The sequence below is a fragment of the Neomonachus schauinslandi genome, chromosome 5 (assembly GCF_002201575.2).
Source record: "Neomonachus schauinslandi chromosome 5, ASM220157v2, whole genome shotgun sequence".
NCBI classification, from domain to species: Eukaryota; Metazoa; Chordata; class Mammalia; order Carnivora; family Phocidae; genus Neomonachus; species Neomonachus schauinslandi.
In genome coordinates this window covers 8,434,147-8,452,943 of record NC_058407.1, presented here as the reverse complement: position 1 = coordinate 8,452,943, position 18,797 = coordinate 8,434,147, and the positions used below count along the sequence as shown (strand labels likewise).

General features: G+C 38.4%; 1 protein-coding gene across 1 annotated transcript in view; it reads right to left on the bottom strand.

Moving 5' to 3' along the window:
• Positions 1 to 18,797, bottom strand: part of MRTFA (myocardin related transcription factor A) — a 200,928-nt gene that overhangs the window by 136,866 nt on the left and 45,265 nt on the right. The window lies entirely within an intron of this gene.

Sequence of the window (18,797 nt, the reverse complement as noted above, 5' to 3'; positions counted from 1 at the left end):
ACATAGACACATCATAATCAAACTATAGAAAGACAAGAATGAAATCTTGAAAGCAACAAGAAAAAAGTGAATCATCAATGTACAAAGGATTCTAAATACATTTAACAGCCTATTTCTCATCAGAAACCAGAGAAGCCAGAAGGCAGTGGGATGACATATTTAAAGTCTTGAAACAAAAACAGCCTGTCAATCAAGGATTCTATATCAAGCAAAACTATCCTTCAAAAATGAAGGAAAAATGAAGACGTTCTGAGAAAAACAAAATTGAGGGGCGCCTGGGTGGCTCAGTCGTTAAGCATCTGCCTTCGGCTCAGGTCATGATCCCAGAGTCCTGGGATCGAGCCCCGCATCAGGCTCCTTGCTCCGCGGTAAGCCTGCTTCTCCCTCTCCCACTCCCCCTGCTTGTGTTCCCTCTCTCGCTGTGTCTCTCTCTGTCAAATAAATAAATAAAATCTTTAAAAAAAAAAAAAAGAAAAAATTGAGACAATTTGTAGCTTGCAGACCAACCTTACAATAAATACTAAAAGTGTTTAAAACACTAAAGAGTAACTCAAATACACATGAAGAAATAAAGAGCACTGATAAAGGCAACTACATAAACAGAAAAGACAATATAAATTATTTTTTTCTTTCCCCTGTCTGAAAAGACAACTGCATAAAGAATTATAAATCTGGGTTGATTAGCACATAATGTATAAAGATATAATCCATGTCAATAACAGCAAAAGGAAGGAGAACAGAGCTATACAGGAACAAAGCTGTTGTTGTATACTACTGAAATTAAGTTGGTATTAATCCCAACCAGAGTGTTACACTATGTAAATAACAGAGTTCCACTTCTGGGATCTTAGCATAAGGGGCTCCCTGGACACAATCCCCCTGGAAAACAAGAAAAGCTGCTAAAAACTTTTTTTTTTAATTTAAGTCTCTGGAGGGGTACCTGGGTGGCGCAGACGTTGGGCATCTGCCTTTGGCTCAGGTCATGATCCTAGGGTCCTGGGATTGAGCCCTGCATCGGGCTCCCTGCTCAGCAGGAGGCCTGCTTCTCCCTCTCCCACTCCCCCTGATTGGGTTCCCTCTCTCGCTGTGTCTCTCTCTGTCAAATAAATAAATAAAATCTTAAAAAAAAAAAAATTTAAGTCTCTGGAAATGGCCCTAAAATCATACAGCAAAAAAAGAAGTAGAATCAAGAGAGTCTACTAAAACTCAGTAACACTGAACATCTGTGGCATTTAAGCCATGATCTACTCCACAGCTTCATGTAAGCTTCACTCCAGGTAGGTGTGGCTAAGAAAGCATTCCTTCTCTCCTCAGCTCCCAATCAATAACCAGAAGAAGCAGGCTACCAGCATTTCTCATCTCCTACAACCCAAGGTGAAGAGGCTAAATTCATGCTGAGTGGGACCAGAAGATCATGGGCTCCTCCTCCACCTAGCCTCCATCCACGGAACAGAGACTCTATCCAAGATGCAGCAGTCACAGAATACTGGGGCCTTGATCATATCTTCCCCAGCTCATAAGACAAAGGTTCCATGCCAGAAGAAACAAGCCAAGAAGACCAAAAAGCTACCACCCTGGCCAAGAGCCAGACTAATAACTCAGAGGTTTTGTCCAGGGGAGAGAGAATCCATAAGAAAAGAAAGTTCCTGGGGTGCATGGCTGGCTCAGTCGGTAGACTCTTGATCTTGAAGTTGTGAGACTGAGCCCTATATTGGGTGTAGAGATTACTTAAAAATAAAATCTAGGGGCGCCTGGGTGGCTCAGTCAGTTAAGTGTCTGCCTTTGGCTCAGGTCATGATCCCAGGGTCCTGGGATCAAGCCCCGCATCAGCGGGAAGCCTGCTTCTCCCTCTCCTGCTCCCCCTGCCTCTGCTCTCTCTCTGTCAAATAAATAAATAGATAAATAGATAAATAAATAAATAAATAAAATCTAGAAGGAAAGGAAAAGGAAAAAGAAAAGGAAAAGAAAGTTCCAATGCTCTCCACAGAAGAACTGACTTTGAGACAGACTGTGAAGAAATTCAGGCCTAAAGGAGTTCTCAAAAAATAGCTCCTCTTAATCAGAAACAACAAGCTAAACTGCAGGCCAGGTAGCTCACTAGTAAGAACCAGGGAAAGAGACAGCTAAGAGCCTCTTCTGGGGTCAGAACAAACCTTTGGCCTAAAAAATTACTCCAGCCCAACTAGATCAGACTGATGAACAATTCACGTCAAACAATTCAACGGGAGAAAGAATAATCTTTTCAACAAATGGTGCTGACAATCAGATATCCACATGAAAAAAATGAAGTTGAACCCCCATCTCACACCATATAAACCATTAACTCAAAATGGATCAAAGGTTTAAATCTAAGAGTTAAAAATAAAAAACTCGGGGCACCTGGGTGGCTCAGTTGGTTGGGCGACTGCCTTCAGCTCAGGTCATGATCCTGGAGACCCGGGATCGAGTCCCACATCAGGCTCCCTGCTCGGCGGGGAGTCTGCTTCTCCCTCTGACCCTCCCCCCTCTCATGCTCTCTCTCTCATTCTCTCTCTCTCAAATAAATAAATAAAATCTTTAAAAAAAAAAAAACCTCTTACAAGAAAACAGGTGTAAATCTTCATGACCTCCAATTAGACAACAGTTTCTTAACTATACCTAAAGCAAAACCAAAGGAAAAGAACCTTTATAAACTGAACCATCAAAATTTAAAAATTTTGTGTATCAAGTGATACCATCAAGAAATGAAAATGAGGGGCACCTGGGCAGCTCAATCGTTAGCATCTGCCTTCGGCTCAGGTCATGATACCAGAGTCCTGGGATTGAGCCCCGCATCGGGCTCTCTGCTTGGGGGGGGCCTGCTTCTCCCTCTCCCCCTCCCCCTGCTTGTGTTCCCTCTCTCGCTGTGTCTCTCACTGTCAAATACATAAATAAAATCTTTAAAAAAAAAAAAAAAGAAATGAAAATGAAAACCTACAATAGGAGAAAATTTTTACCAAGTATATATCTGATAAGGTATTAATACCCTGAATATATAAAGAACTCTTATAACTCAATAATAAAAGACAACCCAATTTAAAAATGGGCAAACAATTTGATTATACACTTCTCCATAGTAAGTATATAAATAGCCAATAAGAACATAAAAAGATGTTCAACATCATTAGTCATTAGGGAATACAAAATAAAACCACCATGAGATACCACTTCACACCCACTAGGAGAGCTAGAACCAAAAAGATTATAAGGATGTGGAGAAACTGAAAATGTATGAAATCATATTATATGATTCCACTCATATGAAAGTGCAGAATAAGGAAATCTATCAAAAGTAAATTAGTGGTTCTTTATTTGGAAAAGGGGAGGTAAGGAAAGGACTGGGAGATCATGGTAACTAAATGGTACAGGTTTCTTTTGAGGTGATGGAAATGTTCTAAAATTGACTGTGGTAATGGTTGTACATATCTGTGAATATACCAAAAACCACTGAACTGTACATTTAAAATGGGTGACCTGTGTGGCACTTGAATTATATATCTCAACAAAGCTGGGTTTTTTTAAAGGAATAAAGTAGCTGCTACAACATAGATGAACCTTGAAAACACTATTCTAAGTGAAAGAAGCCAGACACAAAAGACTACATGTTGTATTATCCCATTTAAATGGTGAAACTTTTAAAGATTTTTTTTTAAGTAATCTCTATACCCAATGTGGGGCTCGAATTTACAACCCCAAGATCAAGAGTTGCATGCTCCACTGACTGAGCCAGTACCCCTAAATGGTGAAACTTTTTTTTTTTAATTTCTACATCTTGGAGCACTTGGGCGGCTCAGTAGGTTAAGCATCTGACTCTTGATTTTGGCTCATGTCATGAACTCAGGGTTGTGATATGGAGCGCCGAGTTAGGCTCTGAGCTGAGCATGGAGCCTGCTTAAGATTCACTCCCTCCCTCCCCCCTCTGTCCCACCCTCCACACTCTGCTTGCACTCACTCTCTCTCTCAAAACAAACAAACAAAAAACCAAAAAACTACATCTCTGGATGTCCCTAAAAGCATGGCAAATAAAGAAATATTTATTCAAGAGAATGTACTCACTTATCTGGAATAATACAGAATAGGAAAATCCACAGAGACATAAAGTAGATTAGTGGTTACCTGGTGCTGGGGTGGGGGGGGGCGGAGATGGGTAATAACTGCCAATAAGTATGGGGTTTCTTTCTGGGGTGATGAAAACGTTCTGGAACCAGGGCACCTGGGTGGCTCAGTCAGTTAACATCTGCCCAGGTCATGATCCCAGGGTCCTGGGATCAAGTCCCGCATCTGGCTCCCTGCTCAGCGGGGAGTCTGCTTCTCCCTCTCTCTACCCCTCCCCCCTGCTCGTGCTCTCTCTTTCTCTCTCACTCTGTGTCTCTCAAATAAATAAAATCTTAAAATTAAAAAAAAAGAAAACAAGAAAATGTTCTGGAACTGGATAGTAGTAACAGCTGCACAATCTCGTAATATGATAAAAACCACTGAATTGTATGCTTTGAAAAATGTACCAGGGCACCTGGCTGGCCCAGTTGGTAAAGCATGTGACTCCTGATTATTGGGCTGTGAGTTCAAGCCCCACGTTGGGTATAGAGATTACTTAAAAATCTTAAAAAAAAGAGTGTACAATGTGTGATTTATGTGTATGTATAATTTATATCTCAATTTTTAAAAAAAACATGTACACTGAAGGGTCCAAATTTCATAAAATAAGTTTTTACTGCTGCATCAAGGACACCTGTAAGTGAAACTACTTTTTTCTCACACTGCAAGTGCATGGCGGTAAAAAAAATGCAATGATTCTTGAATGCAGTTTGGTGTCACTCCCTCAATTCATGTTAAGGTGGCAGCAATCTTTCCCACCATTGCTTTTGCATCATCAGTGCATATATGAACATAGTAAAATGAGCAATAACATCTTACTATTATTATAAAAATCATTTTGAATTTGTGACTTTCTAAAAGTGAATCAGGGACTTCTTCCCCAGTCCATCTGCAGAATCCACTTTGTGAACCCCTGGACTAGATTATACACTCCTAGAAAGAGGGAACACATCTTAAATTTACACACAAGGAAGTACAGATGAGTCAGAAAAGGAGCATAGGTCTTTTTGTCAGGCAGACTTGGGTTCAAATTCTACAACTGCCATTTGGGTTACGAGAGCTTAAATTCTCTATGCCTAAGTTTCCTATGCTATAAAATGAGAATACCTATCTAGCAGAATTATTGTATGGATTAATGAGATGAAGATATAGTAATCTAAGACCATCCGAAATATAACAGGTGTTCAATAAATGTTAGTTCCCTTCTCCATCTTGTTCTCAACCAGCTAGTACAGTTCCTTGTACATAGAAGATGCTCAGTTGCTCAGTAAATATTGGTAGAATTTTTTTTAAAGATTTTATTTATTTATTCATGAGAGACAGAGAGAGAGAGAGAGAAGCAGAGGGAGAAGTAGGCTCCCAAGGAGCAGGGAGCCCAATGCAGGACTCGATCCCAGAACCCTGGGATCATGACCTGAGCCAAAGGCAGACGCCTAACCATCTGAGCCACCCAGGCACCCAACTTTGGTAGAATTTAATTAGTTACAGATCTATATAAGTCAAAGTTCTAAGATGAAATTTAAATGCTTGATTTAGATACTTTGAGATATAGTCAGATATTTTTCACAAAAATACTATATTCACCTTACGGTAAACTGAAAAAGTATTCCTCTTTAACATGAGTCCAATTTTTAAAATTAATTGTTTTCCAGGTGATATAAACAATCTATGGTAACTTTATTAAGCCACTATGGTGAAAAAGAGCATAAGGACTTTGTAGTCAAAGAGCCTGGTTTTACATGCCTACACTACTACTTACCAGACTATGTGACCTTAGTTTAATTACTAGTCCTCATGGGGAGAATAACTCTCACAGTTACAGTGAGGATTAGATGAGATAATACATTAGAAGTACTCATAACAATGCTGACACAGAGTAAGAAGAACTCAACAAATATTATTTTTAAGCAATTTTTTCTAATTTAAGTATGTTATAATCCAGTGGTATTCTTTTGTATAATTCTTATATAGCATCCTGGCAACACATATAGATGTAATTTTAAAAAAAGAAAAAAGGGGCGCCTGGGCAGCTCAGTTGGTTAAGCATCTGACTCTTTGATTTCAGCTCAGGTCATGATCTTGACTCCTGGCATCAAGCCCCATATCAGGCTCCACGCTCAATGCAGATTCTGCTTGGGATTCTCCCTCTTCCTCTCCCTCTGCCCCTCTCCCCATTCATGCTCTCTCTCTTTCTAAAATAAATAAAATCTTAAAAAAAATAAGGTACTCTTTGACAAGTTATGGATCTCAGTAACTTTTGGGTGAATTCTGATAAACCTTTTATGGTATAAAAGTTTTCCAACTATACCATAAACTTACTTTCCCCGCCTTTCGGTGGAACAATCCAAGAATCCAACAATCCAACAATCCATCTAAATGATGGTATTAATCTGGAATCCCTTAGATTACTCCTTTAAAAAGAGAACTATGTTCTCAAATCAGGCTTTGACTTCAACTTCAAATTATTCCAAAAATGGGGTTTGAGGAGATTACATAAATTTTCCATGCACACAAACAGATCCTACCTTCAATGTGTCAAGTGTATCTTTAAAAATACAAAATTGTCTACTAGGAAAAAAAAAAACTCCAATGTAACAGTCAACTAAAGTAGTTTGTTTTCTGTCACCATTAAAATCATAATGAAACAGAACAGAAGACTACAGCTGAGAAGCCCAAACATTCCTGACACGAGTATGCTTCCAACTTGAAGGATCTGATTTGGAGTGGGAAAGAGAACATCTTTAAAGAATGTTACGTACATAGTAGACATTAGACATTTTAGTTGATAATGACTATATGCAGCAAAATAAATACATAAATAAAATACCACCTTGTCCCCAACATGGCATGTTTATGGAAACACTTTTAGCATCTCCAGGGTACTACCCATTTCTGACTTGCCTTCAAAAGCTAGATAGAAGAGGAAACAGCAGGGACAGAAAATCCCTGTTCAACCTAAAACTCATTTCTTTTAAGTTATAGCCCTGAAAAACTCCTCAGAGTTCATGATCTTTTCAATAGCACCACTCACCCCCACCCACATACCCTAGCCCAAAAACACTGCTCTAAAGGAGCCAACAATATACACAGCAAGGAAAGAAAAGTCTCTTCAATAAATGGTACTGGGAAAACTGGACAGCCACATGCAAACGAATGAAACTGGACCACTATTTTACACCATATATACAAATTCACTCAAAATGGAATCAACACATGGGGCACCTGGGTGGTTCAGATGGTTAAGCATCTGCCTTCGGCTCAGGTCATGATCCCAGGGTCCTGGGATCGAGCCCCGCATCAGGCTCCCTGCTCAGCGGGGGGCCTGTGCTTCTCCCCTTCCCTGCTTCTCCCCCTGCTCATATTCTCTCTATCTCTGTATCTCAAATGAATAAATAAAAAAAAACTTAAAAAAAAAAATGGAATCAACACTTGAATTAAGACCTGAAACCATAAAACTCCTAGAAGAAAACATAAGCAGTAAACTCCTTGATATCGGTAAACTCCTTGACATTGGTCTTGATAATGATTTTTTGGATTTGACAGCAAAAGCAAAGGCGATAAGAGCAAAAACAAACCCGTGGAATTACATCAAGTGAAAAAGCTTCTGCACAACAAAGGAAACCATCAATAAAATGAAAAGGCAACCTACTGAAAGGGAGAAAAATCATTGCAAATCATATATTTTACAAGAGGTTAATATCCAAAAATATAAAGAACTCAATCAGCTCAAAAAAAAAATTGAACTAAAAAATGGGCAGAGAGGGGGAGCCTGGGTGGCGCAGCTGGTTGAGCGTCCAACTCTTGGTTTTGGCTCAGGTCTTGGTCAGGTCATGATCTCAGCTCAGGTCATGATCTCACTGCTGTGGACCGAGACCCACATCAGGCTCTGCACTCAGTGCAGAGTCTGCTTCAGATTCCCTCTCCCTCCCGCTCACACTCCACTCTCTCTCTCGCAAATGAATACTTTTTTAAAAATGGGCAGAGAATCTGAATAGACATTTTTCCAAAGATGACATATAGAGGGCCAACAGGTACATTAAAAAAAAAAATGCTCAATTATCACTTATCAGGAAAATGCAAATCAAAACCACAATGAGATATAACTTCACACTGTTAGGATGGCTATTATCAAAAAGACAAGAAAAAACAAGTGTTCGCAAGGATGTGGAGAAGAGGGAATGCTTGGGCACTGTTAGTGCAAATGTAAACTGGTGCAGTCACTAGGGAAAACAGTATGGAGGGTCCTTAAAAAATTAAAAATAGAACTATCATATGATCCAACAATTCTACTTCTGGGTATTTATCCAAAGAAAATGAAAACACTAACTCAAAAAGATATATGCATGTCCGTGTTCAGTGCAGCATTATCTGCAATAGCCAAGACACAGAAACACCTAAGTGTCTATCAATGGATAAATAAAGAACATGTGATACGTACACACACACACACACACAAATATTATTCAGCCATAAAGAAGAATGAAATCTTGTCATTTGCAACAACATAGATGGACCTTGAGAGCATTATGCTAAGTGAAATAAGACAAAGACAAATATCATATGATCTCACTTATAGGTAGAATCTAAAAAAAATTTTTAAGTTTATTTTTTAAAGATTTTATTTATTTATTGAGAGAGAGAATCTAATTTTTTTTTTTTTTTTTTTTTAAAGGAGAGGGGGCGCCTGGGTGGCTCAGTTGGTTGAGCAACTGACTCGATCTCAGCTCAGGTCTTGATCTCAGGGTCATGAGTTCAAGAATCACATTAGGCGTGGAGCCTACTTAAAAAAAATTTTTTTTTTCTTTTTAAGGAGCTCATAGATACAGAGAAGAAATTGGTGGCTGCCAGAGGTGGGTGGTGGGCCAAATGAGCTAAGGGGGTCAAAAAGCACAAACTTCCAGTTATAAAATAAGTCATGGGATGTAATGTACAGCACGGGTAACTACAGCTAATAATACTGTATTACATACTTGAAAGTTACTAAGAGAGTAAATCTTAAGTTCTCATCACAAGAAAAAGTACTATAACTATGTATGGTCATGGATGTTATCTAGACTTACTGTAGTGGTCATTTTAAAACATATGCAAATTATCAACTCATTATGCTGTGCACCTGAAGCTAATGTAATACTAATGCCAATTATACCTCAGTTAAAAAAAAACAACACTGCTCTAGAGGAAAGTCTAAAACTCAATCTAAAATATAAAAACTCAATCATTTCTTGGGGAAAAGGGAAACTAGGAAGGGAACATTTTCCATAGTAAACAGAAGAGATCCTAGTAACATCCTTTCCTCTAAGAATGACAGAAAGGAAACTGATAGTATTCGGGAGAATATTCAGAGCCAAGTCTGCTCTTTGAAAGATAAATACTAAGGCATCCCCAAGTCTTATAAAGACATGCATATCTTGTGCTATCTAAGATTTGTTTAAGATGAGTAGCTAAAATAAGTATCATCATCCCATTCCATTGTTCAGTTCTAAAAAGTTCTACTCCAAGAAGCTCTTCAAAAAGCACACTTCCATATGGTAATTTACACTTTCTTATTATAAACAATAAATGCTTATTAAAAATATTAACAGCAATAAACTTTTAAGTCATCAAACAATTTTTAAGTGCCTGCCAACACCATACTAGTCTACAGCCTTCTTTAGAATCAAAGTGTGTGAAAGAATCTAAGGGCACACCTGCTAACAGCATTCTCACACCCCCACCAAAAGACACATGTGCTTGCACAGAGGAAAAGCCAAGTCCTAACTATAAAACATAAAAACCTGTGTATGTTTAGTAAGAACTCAATAATGCCAATAACACAATAATGTGTTCTTGCCCTGATAAAGCATTTTTCTGAAGAAAAAATATGGATGTGAGGATTTTAAAATAAAAATATGATATAATCCACAGCACTTACATTGCACTTCTTCAAAAACTAATGTTCATGACCTTCAGGATGAATTATCTCTATGACAGTAAATACGAAATATCTGAGGAAAAATGTATAAGCTGATTGGTTTTTTAAAAACCAATGCCATACGATGTTTTCACTTTTTTTTTCATTTTTAGTTATGGAAGAATTTAAAATTCAGAAAAGTGAAATGATAACCCAAATATAACAATCATAACACACTGCCATTTTTGCTTGTTTTTTTTTTTATGAAACAAAAAATTGCAAGTTAGTTGTTTTCCCTGCTCATTCCACTGTCCTCTCTCCCTTTTCAGAAGTAAAAATCCTACTGAAATTAATGTGTCTTTTTCTAATCCATGGGTTTTTAAAAATAATTTTGCAGAGGCGCCTAGGTGGCACAGTGAGCATCCAACTCTAGGTTTCGGCTCAGATCGCAATCTCAGGGTCCTGTGATCAGGCCCCCACGTCAGGCTCTGTGCTCAGCACTGGGTCTACTTGGAATTCTCTCTCCCTCTCCCTCAAGCCCCTTCCACTCGCTCAAATAAATAAATATATCTTTAAAAATAATTATTTTGCAGCATACATATATGGATCCATAGACAACACTGCACTGTTTTGTTTTTAACATTCATAAGTGGGTGATCACATTCAAATTTTTTAACTTGCTTTTTTTTCAACGTAATGTTCCAGGCTTTATCTGTGTAGACACACACAAACCTGGTTTGTCCATTCTGTATTATAGTAATAAATTGCATTAAAATACTACTGCTTGCTTATCCAGTCCTCTACAGTTGGATAGTTTCCAAATTTTTCCTATTACAAATATAACTGAAATAAAAATGCTAGTACATGTTTCCTGTTGTATAAATCCAAGGCACGGGGAACCTGGGTGGCTCAGTCGGTTAAATGTCTGCCTTTGGCTCAGGTCATGATCCCAGTGTCCTGGGATCGAGTCCCACATCGGGCTCCCTGCTCAGGGGGGAGCCTGCTTCTCCCTCTCCTCCTCACTTGTGCTCTCTCTCGGTATCTCTGCCTCTCTCTCTCAAATAAATAAATAAAATCTTTAAAAAAAAATCCAAGGCTCCTCTGTAGGGTATATATACCGCACAAAATCTTGCCAAAAATTACACATCCTTCAACAGTATATTAGGGTTTCTCTTCCCCACTGTCTTAACTGGTACCATTAGACTTTATAAAATTTGCACAAATTGAAGTGTTTGAAATAGTATCTTGTTATTTAGGAATGACCCAATTTTTGTAGTTTTATTAGATAAATGGGCTTTCTCTTTGTAATATTTCTATTTCTAAATTATTACAGATATGCAATATACAACTTATACCTTTCTTGTGTTCACCCATAAAGTCATATACTATAGAATTTTAAACTTCACATTCAATCTTTCAACAAAACAAAAATTTTTCTTTAATTGTGATTTTCAAGTTGCCATAAGCCTTTAGGAAAATTATACAGAGTATCTTTAATAAAGGCATCCTGGGGACGCCTGGGTGGCTCAGTCAGTTAAGCATCTGCCTTCAGCTCAGGTCATGGATCAAGCCTCCTTTTGAGCGTAGCAACCTGGTCAGTGGAGAGTCTGCTTAACCCTTCCCCTCTGCCCCTCCCCCTGCCTGTGCTCGCTCTCTCTCACTTGCCTGCTCCCTCTCTATCTCTCAAATAAATAAATAATCTTTAAAAAATAAAAATAAAAAAGACATCCCACATTTCAGATTTTCATACTGTTCTGGGGCTCCTGGCTTGTTTAGTTGGTAGAGCATGCAATTCTTGATCTCGGGGTTGTAAGTTCAAGCCCCATGTTAGGTGTAGAGATTACTTAAAAATTAGAATCTTTTTGGGGCGCCTGGGTGGCTCAGTCGTTAAGCGTCTGCCTTCGGCTCAGGTCATGATCTCCAGGTCCTGGGATCGAGCCCGCATCGGGCTCCCTGCTCAGCGGGGAGTCTGCTTCTCCCCCCCCCCGCCTCTCCCCACTGCTCCTACTCTCTCTCTCTCTCTGTATCTCTCTGTCTCAAATAAATAAATTAAAAAAAAAATTAGAATCTTTTTAAAAAAAATTTCATATTGTTCTACTCAACAAAGGAAGTAAGTATCTTACCCAGACAAATAATCTGGTCCTTTCTTTTTTAAATAACAGTTTTGGGGGAATATAAATCACATACCATTAATTCAACCTTTTCAAGTGTACAATTCAGTGGGTTTTGGTATATTCACAAAGTTCTACACTATCTAATTCCAGAACATTTTCATCACCCTAAAAAGAAACTCCATCTGTTAGTAGTCACTCTCCATTATCCCCCTTCCTGCCCCAGCAACCACTCATCTACTTTCTGTAGAGAAATTCATCAATATATTCTCATTCATAGTCTAAAAAACTTCTTTGGGTCATTTCCTTCAATTAGCCACTGAATAAAACTTTTCACTGTTACACACACACACACACACACGCACACCTGTCTTTACTATGGAAGGCAGTCCAATAACTTAGGCTCCCTTAGGAAAAGGCACAATTTGCTCACAAATCAGGGGTAAAACCTACCTAACAACATATGAATACCATTAGCTCCTTTGATGTTACAATTATACTTGCCCAAAACTCAGTTCATTAGTTATATAGCCACACAGTATGCACATCACTATTCTTTCTTTTGAAAAGGGCTGATGGTAATCGGGCCATGAGTACAAAGGCATGAGCTGAACAATGCCCTAGAACACAATGCACTGCAATGCCAAGTGCCTCACTGGACTGAAGCAGATCATAGTTTAGGGCACATGTTCTATCTCTCTTACCAAATGAGTTTTATTTTATTTTATTTTAAAGATTTTGTTTATTTATTTGACAGAGAGAGACATAGCGAGAGCAGGAACACAAGCAGTGGGAGTGGGAGAGGGAGAAGCAGGCTTCCCGCAGAGCAGAGAGCCCGATGTGGGACTCGATCCCAGGACCCTGGGATCATGACCTGAGCCGAAGGCAGACGCTTAACGACTGAGCCACCTAGGCGCCCACCAAATGAGTTTTTAAAAATGCCTTTAACAAATAGTGCTGCAAAAGAGCCTGAGGAGTCTAAGGGCCACTGAACAACTCTACCTGATTAAAACAGCAGAGCCTTGTTTTCCCTGTTTTCACAGGACTTTAATACATGTCTACCAGAGCTCCCAATAACCTGAAAGCAAATATAGTCACAAGAAAGCTCACCAGATCTCAGAAAAAGAGCTACAATGTCTAGGGAAGAACAAAATGTGTAATAAGGAAACAACAGCTCCCTCCATGACACCAGGAGGCCCAGCTCAGGAACAAGGCAGCCATAAGGTTGGTAACCGTATCTTTTCTGGTGCTTAATTTTCCTGCAAAACTGCCTTGGGATGAAAGAGGAAAGTTTCCAACCCTCAAAGCAATGAATTCCTCAGCTTTACCACCTCTGGTAGAATTACACACACTCAAGGCACAAAACATAATACAAAGAGAATACTGCAAGAAACTAGTCTTGCAACTCAAGGAAAGCATAGTAAAGCACAGCCCCAAAAGCTCTCTAAAGTGGATCATACAATCGTGACCACAGAGCAGTTCACAGAGCAGTACACAGGAAGGGACTGCTTATCTACATTTTTCACCCCCGTGGTGGTACATAATCATTTGTCATCTGCATAGTACTTTATTATATGCCCAGACTATTCTTATAATCACAATTGTGGAATTACTTATCACAATAACGGAGTATGACAGATTAAAATTTATTTTCCTTTTTCTAGGTATTCAGCTTACAACAGATGGGAGAAAATCAGCATGGCAAAAAAAGAAGACTTCCTTTGTCTCAAAACCCTGTCAAAAAGATGGCAGAATTGCTGAATTTTAGGGTTTGAGGAAACCTAGAGTATCCAATGATTTCAGATGATGAAGAAAGTAAAAGTTCAGAAGAGTTATAAGCAATTTCCTCAATGTCAGCAAATTAGTGGCAAAGGCAAGAGGAGAACCCTGGCCTCCTGATTTCCAATTCAGTATTTCCACACTAGCATATTCTTTTCTGTAAATAAATAATAAAATAGGTGAGGAAGATTCTGGGCTGTTTGGTTCAGCACACTATCTTGTCTTTTGTTTTTTTTTTTTTTTTTAAGTTTTATTTATTTAAGAATCTCTACACCCACATGGGGCTGGAACTCATGACCCCGAAAACAAAAATTGCAATTTTTTTCAAATTAAGCCAGCCAGGAGCCCCAATTTTTTAAAATGCCAAATTTTTAATAAATTGGCTTACAAAAAAAAAAAAAAAATTACAACAAAATCCAGACCTGTTATCATTTTTGCCAATCTGGAAGGAAGAGCAGTTCAATAAAACAGGCCAGGCAATGAACTGGAATTACAATGAACGAATATAGAGGGATTATACGAATAGCAAATGAAACAGAGAGGAGAGATTCTGTTTAGGCCTCAATACTACTGAGCAAGAGAGTTCCATGGTATAACTTGTTCTAGATAGCTGAAGTCAATGATTACTACTTTAACTTTTGATTTTTAAATTTTTATTAAACTATAAATTTTTTAATCACATAGGCTAAATTTGTAACAAAAAACAATAGCCTTTTAAACCATCATTTATTTTTTATTATTATTTTTTAAAGATTTTATTTATTTATTTGACAGAGAGATACAAAGCAAGGGAAGGAACACAGCAGGGGGAGTGGGAGAGGGAGAAGCAGGCTTCCAGCCGAGCAGGGAGCCCGATGCGGGGCTCGATCCCGGGACCCTGGGACCATGACCTGAGCCAAAGGCAGATGTTTAACAAATGAGCCACCCAGGCGCCCCTAAACCATCATTTAGACAGCAGAAAGGAGGACAGAGCTGGGTGGGAACAAAGCATGAGAAGAAATCAGGAGTACAATTAGGATGCTATTGAAGAAGTCCAAGAGAGAGGTGAGGGTGGCTTAGCCAAGGGCAATAGTGGAGCAGACAGTCAGAAATAGATTTGGTTATCCCTGCTTTGCAAAGATGGTTCAACATATGCAAACTATTTAATATGATGGACTACATTAACAGAACGAAGGGTAAAAACCACATGATCATCTCAGGGTGCCTGGGTGGCTCAGTCAAAGCATCCAACTCTTGATTTTGGCTCAAGTCATGATCTCAGGGTCCTGGGATCCAGTCCCATGTCAGGCTCCCCAGTCAGCAGGGAACCTGCTTTTTCCCTTTCCCTCTGCCCCTCCCCCTGTTCATATAAAGGCTCTCTCTCTAAAAATAAATAAATCTTTAAAAAAAAACAACACATGATCACCTCAATAGATGCAGAAAACGCATCTGATGAAATCCAACACTCTTTCATGATAAAAATTCTCAACAAACTAAGAATAAAAGGAAATGACCTCAACATAATAAATGCCATCACAAAAAGCCCATCATACTCTGTGGTAAAATACTGAAGCTCTTCTACTAAGATCAAGAACAAGTTAATGATGCCTACTTTCACCACTTCTACTTAACATACTGGAAGTCCTAACCAGAGCAATTCAGCAAAGGAAAATAATAAATAAATAGATAGATAGATAGATAGATAGATAGATGGATGGCATCCAAATCACAAAGGAAGAAGCAAAATCATCCCTGTTTGCAGACACAACATGATCTTATACACAGAAAATCCCAAAGACTCTACAAAAAATACTGTTAGAACCAGTAAGCGAATTCAGTAAAGTTGCAGGATACAAAATCAGCATATACTAATAAATGAACTACCTAAAAAGGAAATTATTAAGAATCCCATTTACAACAGCATCAGAAAGAATAAAATACTAAGGAATAAATTTAAGGAAGTAAGGGCGCCTGGGTGGCTCAGTTGGTTAAGCGACTGCCTTCGGCTCAGGTCATGATCCTGGAGTCCCGGGATCGAGTCCCACATCGGGCTCCCTGCTCGGCGGGGAGTCTGCTTCTCCCTCTGACCCTCCTCCCTCTCATGCTCTCTGTCTCTCATTCTCTCTCTCCCAAATAAATAAAAATCTTAAAAAAAAAAAAATTTAAGGAAGTAAAAAGACTTATTTGCTGAAAACTATAAAACCTTGATGAAAGAAATTAAAGACACAAATGAATGGAAAGTCATCGCATGTTTGTGGACTGGAAGAATTATTATTATTAAAATGTCCAGGGGCGCCTGGATGGCTCAGTCGTTAAGCATCTGCCTTCGGCTCAGGTCATGATCCCAGGGTCCTGGGATCGAGCCCCACATCAGGCTCCCTGCTCAGCCAGGAAGCCTGCTTCTTCCTCTCCCACTCCCCCTGCTTGTGTTCCCTCTCTCGCTGTGTCTCTCTGTCAAATAAATAAATAAAATCTTTTTAAAAAATAAAATAAAATAAAATGTCCATACTACCCAAAGCGATTAACAGAGTCGACGAAATCCCTATCAAAATCCCAATAGTATTTCTCACAGAAACAGGAAAAAAAAGTCTAAAATCCATATAAAACAACAAAAAACTCCATATAGCCAAAACAATCTTGAAAAAGAACAAAGCTGGAGGCATTACATTTCCTGATTTCAAGAAAACTAGGTATCAACATGCAAAAGAATGAATCTGGGGACGTCTGGGTGTCTCAGTTGGTTAAGTGTCTACCTTGCGCTCAGGTCGCGATCCCAGGGTCCTGGGATAGAGCCCTGCATTGGACTCCCCACTGGCATGCTTTCTCTCTCTCAAATAAATAAATAAAATCTTAAAACAAAACAAGATCACTTTAAAAAAAAAAAAAAAGAATTTGGACCCTCATCTTACACCATACATCAAATCAAATCAAAATGGATTAAAGACTTAAATGTAAGACCTGAAACTGTAAAACTCCTAGAAGAAAACATAGGGGGAAAGCTTCATGACATTAGTCATGGCAATGACTTCACAGATAGGATACCAAAGCACAGGTAACAAAAGCAAAAACAGACCAATGGGACTATACCAAACTAAAAAGCTTCTACACAGCAAAGGAAACAATTAGCAGAGGAAAAAGGCAAGCTACAGAATGAGAATAAAGTATCTGTAAACCACATATCTGATAAGGGGTTAGTCTCCAAAATATATTAGGAACTCCTACAACTCAATAGCAAAACAACTAATAACTCAATTTAAAAATAGGCAAAGGACTTGAATAGATAGTTCTCCAAAGAATAGCACAAAACCACAATGAGTTATCACCTCATGCCTGTAAGGATGTCTATTATCAAGAAAACAAAAGACAACAAATGTTGACAAGGATGTAGAGAAACTGGAACACTTGTACACTGTTGTGGGATGCAAAATGGTAGCCATCATGACAACAGCATGGAATTTATTCAAAAAAAATAAAAAATAAAACTTCTATATGATCCAGCAATCCCACTTCTGGGTATTTTTCCAAAATAACTGAAGTCAGGATTTTGAAGAGGTAGTAGAACTATTATGTCAGTGCAGCACTGTTCACAATAGGCAAGACGTAGAAACAACCTAATAGATTAATGGATTCAAAAAAATGAGGTATAGACATACAATGGAATATTATTCAGCCTTAAAAAAGAAGGAAATCCTGTAATATGCAATAACACAGATGAACCTTGAAGACTTTATGCTAAGGAAAATAAGCCAGTCAGTCACAGAAGGACAAATACCACCACAAATACCATGGTTTCACTTATATGAGATACTTAAAATTGTCAAACTTGGGTTCCTGACTGGCTCAGCTGGAAGAGCATGTGCCTCTTGATCTGGGGGTCATAAATTCAAGCCCCACACTGGGTGTAGAGGTTACTAAAAAAATAGCCTTTTTTAAGTTTTTTTTTTTCGGAGACAGAGAGTGAAAGAAAGAGAGAGCACAAGAGGGGGTAGGGTTAGAGGGAGACGGAGAAGCAGACTCTGCAGAGCAGAGAGCCTGACGCGGGACTCGATCCCAGGACTCTGGGATCATGACCTGAGCCAAAGGCAGACGCTTAACTGACTGAGCCACCCAGGCACCCCATGAATAAACTTTTTTTAAAAAAAACTGTCAAATTCATAGAAGAAAAGAGTAAAATAGTGGTTGCCAGGGGCTAGGGAGAAGATTAAAGAGGAAGCTGCTAATCAATGTGTATAAAATTTCAGTTAAGCAAGATAAATAAGTTCTAGAGATGTGCTGTATAACATTGTACATATAGATAACATTACTGTGTTGCACACTTAAAAATCTATTAAGAGGGCAGATCTCATCTTAAGTGTTCTTATAATAAAATAAATTTTAAAAAAGAAAACAAAAAGTCACAATTGGGATATATTTTAAAGCTTGGGTTAGAATCTCAAGAACATATATCCTAAGGCAGTATTTTTCAAATTGCAATTTGTAATACACTGGTCACATAATCAATTTAATAGACCAAGATCAACATTTTGCAATTAAATAAAATAAAAACTATCAGATTGTACCACATGTAGTAAGGGTATTATTTCATAAAACTTTTGTCTCAGGTATCTATATACTTATGCATACAATTGGGTGCCAATATAAAATACGTCTCTAATTATGAGTCATAGCCAAAAACGCTTGAGAAACCATGCCTAGAAGCTGTGGATACTTATCTTCCCTAAAATCTTTGTCAAAGTCCTTCATTAGGCTCAAGTGAAACAAGCTACAACAAGTTTAATTACATTCCTAATATAATCTTATTGATCTGCCAAAAAAATACATTACTTGGTCTTTGGAGAAAAAAAAAAAAGAACACTACAAGCAATATTCAAGTATCACTGGAATGCCGGGCATAAATTATGTTATTGCTACCAATCATGGAGATA